The sequence below is a fragment of the Oryzias melastigma genome, linkage group LG1 (genome assembly GCF_002922805.2).
Source record: "Oryzias melastigma strain HK-1 linkage group LG1, ASM292280v2, whole genome shotgun sequence".
Classification (NCBI taxonomy): Eukaryota; Metazoa; Chordata; class Actinopteri; order Beloniformes; family Adrianichthyidae; genus Oryzias; species Oryzias melastigma.
Genome location: NC_050512.1, coordinates 5,452,642 through 5,460,880, shown reverse-complemented (window position 1 = coordinate 5,460,880; position 8,239 = coordinate 5,452,642). Strand labels below are relative to the sequence as shown.

Genomic DNA, 8,239 nt, shown 5'->3' with positions numbered 1-8,239 from the left:
TTTGTTCTGTTTTGTTTTTTTAGTCAAACTAAACCAGGATCGGCAACCTTTAACAGTAAAAGAGCCATTTGGGCTCTGATCAAACCTAAAACTGCATCTTACTTTAGCCTTTAAGAAATTTGGATTTGCATTCATGACCTTCTTTTTTTAATATATATGGATTCTATCTATTTTTTTGGCGTCAAAAATATAAAAAATACTAGCATTTCTCAAAATTTGATTTTTTAAAACATTTTTACCTTTTACGTTTAGTAGAGGCCAAATTAGCAAAAAAAGCTAGCTTGCTGCCTAATTACTAGCTGAACTCCAAACTAGCATAAAATACCTCAGCAAATTAAATCGGCCAAAAATTTTAGCATGTTGCTAAAATAAAAGCTAAACTATAAATTAGCCTCAAAACTCAGGGAGATAATAGATTGGCCAAAAATGTTAAAAAAAATTAATTAGAGGCCAAATTAGGAAAAAAAAGCTAGCTCATTGCTAAATTACTAGCTGAACTCCTCAATGGCCTAAAATTACTCTATAACTAAATTAGTCAAAAAGATTAGCATGTTGCTAAAATAAAAGCTAAACTCTAACTTAGCCTAAAAACTCCAGTAGATAACAAATTAGCCATAAATGTTAGCATGTTGCTAAAATAATATCTTATCTCTAAATTTTTGAGAATTACTATTACCATGGAGGGATAGAAGAGCCACATGTGGCTCTGGAGTCGTAGGTTGCAGACCCCTGAACTAAACCACTCTGCATTTTACGTTCTTCCTCAGTTCTTCTTCCTGTATCCGCTCTGTTTATAAAGAAAATGCTGATATGAAATAGAATCATTGGTTGGTAAATGTACTGGTTTATTAATTTAGACTGAAAGAGTCGATACCTCATCACCCACAAGCTTAAGTGCACATATCTGGTCTGTAGTGAGTGGATTCAAAGGGACCATACCATGAAAAAACAACTTTTTGAGCTTTTATGTGTATTTTAATGTTCATTCCTCACATAAAGAACTCCAAAGTGGTATTTTGATTCATCCATGCATTTCTGAGTACCATAAATCCTCTACAAACTGCACTGTTAGCAGCAGCCCCTCCCATACCCACGAAAACGAGCCTCATGATCTGATGTCACAGAGTGAGACCGCCCCTTTTAGGAAGAGTATGCTCTGATAGCTCCGCCCCCAGTCTAACACCAACACCCAATTTCTCCACAGAGCTAATGATGATCAGCAAAAAACTTTCATTTAAATGCAGAAAACCTATCTTCTGGTTGTGTCCTGTCTTGAATAAATTCCAGCTCAAACAGTATCCCAGTAGATGTGGGACTCCTTTAGGAACCCCCCCCCCATTGGGCACAGTCGTTGAGTGTATTTCTGTTGTGAAGCAGTGTACTGATGGCCAGGCCTAGTGAGGGCAGATGGTATGTGCATCCATCTTTGAAAATAATTAATATTTATTTTTGAGGGAAAAACGAATACACACTGCTGGCTCTAGAATGAAATCATGAAATGGTCGGCAGTCACACGCAGCAGCAGGCGGAGCCTCAGGAATCAAGTTGTTTTACTTCCGGGTAGGAAACTAAGCCTTACCTCAGCCTTACCCACAAGTGGTTGAATGTTGTTGAAAATGGAGTGGAAGTGGTGGATGCCATTTCGCAAGGCAGAATTCCTCCTTTTGCTTCACTCGCATGTCGCATCCACTCCGTAGAGAAATCTATCATGTTGTTTCCCTGCTTTACTAAACAAACTGGCATTTTTTAATTTTTTATTATTAGTTTCTCAGACTTAACAGTAGAGAAAATAGTATTTCCACCAGTGTTTCAAGGACCCCCGTACAGCTCCTGGTGACTTGATACAGTCGGGTCTTTGCAGGATGATCCAGAGATGAAGGTATTTTTTTCAATGGAATAAATAAGGATTTTTCATTTATCCTCAAACTCTACCTATATTTTTATCTATTGTAAATTTGCTAAATCTAGCTAAAATCAAAAGGCCTGTCTTTTTGTAGGACATAGTTTCTGCAGAGCAGCAGGAGTTATTTAGAAACTCGCCTCTGATTTGTGGGCGGGACTGTTGGCACAGAAGTAAGCCTCCACTAATTTTCCATAATCCTGCAAGTTTACAGTCCCTCACAACCCCAACCCAGCATTAACTCTGCAACAAAAGGCCATTTATATTGGAACTATCCAACCGTACAGTTCTGATCCAGATTCCAGCTCAGACGAGGAAAACAAAGACGAACATGAATCTATTTGTCTAATAGGAGATGCATCAGAATGGAGCGGAGCAAGGAGACTTTGGGCCACCCATGAATAATAATAATGATAATAGTGGATTTGTCTGAGCTTTTCCAGGTGCTCAAACGCTTTAAATATGTATCTATCATTCATGCACTCATCATTCATACTTGATGGTGAGCTGCTGATGAAGCCACAGCTGCCCTGGGGCAGACTCACAGAGACATGGCTGACACGGCGCCTCTGACCATCAACGGGACATTCAGTCGCATTTGTCTGGGAAATGAAGAGAGCATAGAACATCTTTTTGTGGATTGCTCTGTTGTGTCCGTGTTTTGGAATGACATGCAATTTTATCCAACAAGAATGTTCGGAAAAACTGTTTATTTATCTGAACACATGATTTTATTTATGTTTAATGATTCCATTTTCAACTACAATTAAGCATATATAATTAATCTTGTTAGAATTTTGGCAAAATATTATATTAATAAGAAACAATTGTCAGAAAAAATACCTCTTTTAAAGAAAGAGATCTTAAATTGTATCTAGCCTCTATAGAAAATTAGTGTAATAGGAAATTAACAAACAATTAGATTAATAAAACGTTTTAAATGTATTACTTCTGATTGAACAGACCCCACTCTTTGTTTACTTTTTTCTTTTTGTCTATTATTGACTATCTCTCCTTTAAATTGTTCTGAATAGTCTGACATATTTGCTTTTTGTCCATTTCTGGAATGTGTCAAATATTGTACTGACATTGTGTTTGAATAATTAAAAAAAAAAAAAAACATTCATGTGCATTCACGCATCAGTGGGGCCACACGATCCTTCAATCACTGGCTAACCTGCTCAATCACCTGAACCACTGTCGCTCCCCATTTCCGTTTACGCATCAAAACAAAGACCTTTTTATCCCCCTGAATACGAGACACTCAGAAATGCAATTTTTAGCTTAAACTCTTTAATATTTGTTCTCCATCATTAGAAAATTAGACAAAAAATGTTTGAAAACATCAAAAACAATATTCATTGGAGTGGGTCAAAGTTAGAGTTACGGTTAGCGTTGTGGTAAAGTACATGCTGGGAATGCAGCAGTGTGCAGTTTGGCTGCCCGCATTTCGTGTGGATAACATGAATTTCCAACCATCTTTGTGCTTGATCACATGTAAATGCGTGCAAATAGCACCTCCCATATGTGTATTAATAGACCTCAAACCAAAACCTGACAGTAAAAGTGCTGATGATGCACACGGGAATACTTTTTGTTCTCTACCTTCTTCCCTTGTGTTCCAAAAACAAAACTTAAAAGAAAACAGACTTCCTTTTAAAATAAAGACGAAAGGAGAAGTGTCTACAGTCAAGAATATGTTTGTCTCAGACACCAAAATACTGATGATCTGTTTAAATTTTCACAAATGTAAATACCATTGAACATTTACCAGCAATGTAGGACTAAAAGTTCCCTTTAATCATTTTCTTGTAAATTTTTATGTCAGTAGGAAGTCCTCTCTTATCTTATCGTTAGACTAAGCTTTACCGCTCCCTTCAGAAGCAGTGCCTCTGCGGGTACAACTTTTATGATGTGTTCTGTTGTCAGTTGAAATTGTGAATCTTTAAATATTGAAACAATTTTGAGGAAAATCCCGTTAAATAAAACACTTTTTGGTGCAAATCCCACTTACAGCTAAACCATGAAAGCATTCTTGTTAACATTCTTAAGGAGCTTCCATAAAATACAACAGATGTGGTTTTATTTTATTTTTTAGCTTTTTGTTCACATGCACACAAACATTTAAACAACAGTTGTGAAAGAAATATTCAGTAACCTCAGAATACTTACAGTTCAAAGTTATTTGGATCACAAAATAAAGCTGCTGCGACAATAAATAATGAATACATTTGCCACTAAGGTATGTATTTTTCAATGTTTACAGCAGTTCTCCAAAATAAAAATAGAAAAAGTTATAGTTTTGCATTTAGGATCATTTGATGTTTGTCAAAGATAGTTCAGTAGAAGTTGAGATAAACTTCAACAACCTCTATATTGCTTAGGGTTGGGGCCAGGACCCCTCTGACCAGGAGGAAGGTAGGCTAAGATATATAAAAACATCACCCTTTCAGCTTTGGACACATAATGGCTTTATATGGCGGCTCTTAAAATTTCTGCTGTGCCAACTGGTTACCATTCCAGTTTTTACACTTACCTCTTAAAATATGTGCAACCAACAACAACCTTTGGCCTTGGACACGTTTAAAATATGTGCCAGCAAGGCTTCAAGGTTTATTTGCCATATATGCTTAAAATTACATTGAGACACATTTGAATTCTGGTACAAAGTTTAGAGATTCTGAAATATGTACATCAAAAAAAGTAAACTAGAATGATAAAAAGTACTAAAAGTTGCAGGTTCACCAGAAGGCTGGGCGAGTCAGAAGAGTCTGAAATATCGGACGTTGACCAATTTTAAAAAGGACATATTGCACATTTATTTTATAGAGAGGTAGTTTCATTTTCAGTTATAGTTTGACTCACGGGAAGGGAAGACGCTGTTGAAGAAGAGAGTTCAGTGGGTGATGACGCTGTCCGCTCTGATGTGTCGCAGGCTGTATGTGCAGAGGTTGTGTTTCAGCAGGGAGTGAGTCGGGTCTCTGAGGATTCCCTCTCCTCTTCTTCTGCAGCGCTGCACAGAAATGGAGACAATGGAAGGAAGTTTCAAGCTGTTAGTCCAGGTGCTAATGGGTCTGACTGAAACTGGTTTTGTTTTCAGGCATTTATTGTAAACCGATTTCAGCAGAATTGCCAGGTAGTCAGACTTTCCAATGTGGGGTCGTGGCTCAGCGGAAAAGGTATTCTTAACGTTACTGTAGCAGTGGTCCAAATATTTCCCTGTGTGGGAAACTGGTGCATTTTTGGCAGGATTTCTCTGAGGTTGAAATATCCAGCAATGATGAAAGCTGTATCAGGAAATGTATTTTCATGTGCACTGATCATGTCATGTAGTTCCCTCAGTGCAGCGTCCTTTTTAGCATGGGGGCGGGGTAAACAACACTCTCAATGATGCACTGCAGTTCTCTGGGCGAATAAAATGGTCTCAGCTTTAAAGTGAGACATTCCACGTTCTCAGAGCATGACTTTGAGATGATCTTACAGTCAGTTCACTAGGACTGTTTCACCAGGGCGACCGTTCCTCCTCCTTGTGTCTTACCGCTATCGCCTGCATGTCGGTCCCCTACCATCCAATGTTCCATCCAATGCATAGAATCCTTCTGCGTGGAGATCCGGGCTTCAATCTCCTCCTTTTTCCAGTGACTGGACGTTAGCAAGAAGACGTTAGCAAGGCGCTGAAGCCTTCGGGCTGCTCCTCCCCACTTGCCGCGTCTCCACGTTGGCCTGTTGTTTTCCGGAGAGCTGGATCTAAGCTGCATTTTTGTTTGTCAATTATACTACACTCTGTCTTCTTTTAATGAGGAACCCCTCAAATACTATAACTATGTGCCATTTGAAGGGGCTTCCATTGTTTAGTAAATGTTAAAGTCCCTCTATGACATTTTTTAAATTAAAAAAACGTCTCCTGTAGTGTTTAATTACGATTATGAAGTTTTAAAGCAAAATCCAACAACCTAAAAGTCTTAAAAAGCCATTATTCGTGTTCATCTGAAGCCTCCAAAATCTCCTCTGGGTGGGCGTGGCTTTTGGTGCTGAGCTGAATAGCCTGATCCCCCTCATCTGATATTGATATAAGTTAAAGTTAAAGTTAAAGTCCCACTATTTGTCACGCACCTAGGTGTGTGAAATTTGTTCTCCGCATTTGACCCATCCCCTGGGGGAGCGGTGAGCTGCAGACACAGCCGCGCTCGGGAACCATTTGGTGGTTTAATTTTTTAATTTTATATCTCTGTCTTCTCCACTGCTACATAAAAACGTCCATCAATCTGGGTAATGTCCAGCCGTATGGTTCTGATCCGGATGTCAGCTGGGACGAGGAAGTGAAGATCTTCATGGACAGAACTTCCTCCAAAATCCTGATTCTTTCTCCTTCCAGTTCACCAAAGACTCTTTTAGCTAATTCTCCAATGTTTATTGACTGTGATCAATACATTCAATCATTGGTTTCTCAGAGTTCTTGATAAAATAATCAAAGCTAACATCAAAAATCTTTTTTATTTTGCATGTTTTAATATATATTTTTTTTCCTTATGTGTTGTTTGAGATGGTTTGTACATCCAGATCAACACAAAGCAACATATGGAGAGAAAAAGGGGAACAGAGCCGCTATTTAGTGGCTACAAAGGATTGACGGGGCCTGAATCTTTTCAGTCTGACCCTGAGTTTAATCCCGGTTTGCTTCATACGCTGCATCTTTACGGTCTAATATTCTGGCCAAATTACAACTACCTTCATGATAATCCCATGCTGCTGTGGCCTACATTATTCACCAGCCAGAGTGTAAGTGTGTCAGTTTGAAAGGCATAAAATCAAAAAGCCGTGATGGTGATGAGACAGTCAATCAAAGTGGATAAGGGACATGAAGCAATCCAATCAGTCGGAAAGGTGCTCAGATATGTAGATTTGAAGCTCTCCAGGATGACATGGCCTGAAAAGATTAATCCTGTTTTTGTTTCATGAATGTTTGAGCATTTAAGCCCACGCTGCCCTCTGGTGGTGACAACAAGAAAATCCAAACAAGTTTCTAGTTTTCTTCTTGCCACAGTTTTAAATAATAATAATAACCACAACACTTCAAATTTTGATGCATTCCATCTATAAACTCATAACCTTGAGTCCCTGTTTGTTTAGTGAGAAAGGAGAAATTAGTTTTTTGTTGCCACACGCTAACTTAAGAGCAAAAATAACACTTTTAATAAGAAACATGTATTGCGTATAAAAATATAAATCAAACTGCCCAAACTAAGTTATTGGACATTCTACAATCCTGTAAACATTGTATTCTAAATTCAATAATGAAACAGTTTCTTCAAAAACAGAAAAGTAGGATAGATTTTCTTTCCATCCATCATTCAGATTGTGGGAACCGTTTGCTCTTTTTAATCGCCTTCACCTCCTGTTGACTTTTAGATCCACACTGACTGATGGGAGTTTATAATAAAGTATTTCAGCTGGACATTGACTAAGCATTTCTTTAGATATTTTTTTTTTCTGTAAAAGACAAAAAACAAAAAAAAGAAAAACAACACCTGCGTATCACAACCAACGCATGCAGAATTTGCTTGCGGTTGCTATAAGGCCAGATCCTGTACTTTACTAGCAACCAGAGTGTGATGCAAGGCAGTATCAACCATACGTAATAAATGTGTACATCTTCCAGGAACCTTACTTCACAATATTTACTTTATTTTTCTGTTTAACGAATTTTTAACCAGAAAAAAAAGTCCCAGTGAGACCCACTGATCTTTTTTTCAAAGGACTCCAGGTCAAGAGGCAAAAATTACACACACCCAAGACAAGACAGAACTGAAATATGTTATAAAAATATGTTGAAATAAAACAGAATAAAACAAAGTAATTAATTTAAAACAGCTACAGATTGGTCCTTCATAATAGCATCAAACTCAGGCAAAGTTCATACATTACTATCATTGTTCATTCCATTCTTGTGACCTCTGAGAGCATGTAGGCTTCATGTCTCCCATAATGCTTGTTGAACCGAACACTGTTGTACACAAAACACTAGCCAGCACAGTTTGACAGCTCTACACTCAAATGGGTGTCCTGATGTAAATCAATCATTAGTACGTTTGTGGGGTTTTTCGGTTCAAAATGTACCAAAACTAGGCAAAAAACAAAACCACTTCAGTAACATCTTCTTTTATTTTACATACAGAATACATATCTGAATATAAAAAACATACTTTCACACACAAATCTAATCAAAGATACTCATATACTCTAATGTATGTGTATGTATGCACAACTATTTAAAGATTCATGGAATAACATTACATTTTTGGCTGAATGTATGTACAGTTTTATAAAGTTCATTGTTTT

General features: G+C 37.6%; 1 protein-coding gene across 1 annotated transcript in view; it reads left to right on the top strand.

The window, feature by feature from the left end:
• The window catches only part of LOC112157802 (von Willebrand factor A domain-containing protein 7), a 43,777-nt gene that overhangs the window by 1,670 nt on the left and 33,868 nt on the right, over positions 1-8,239 (top strand). The gene's annotated exons all lie outside the window — the stretch shown is intronic.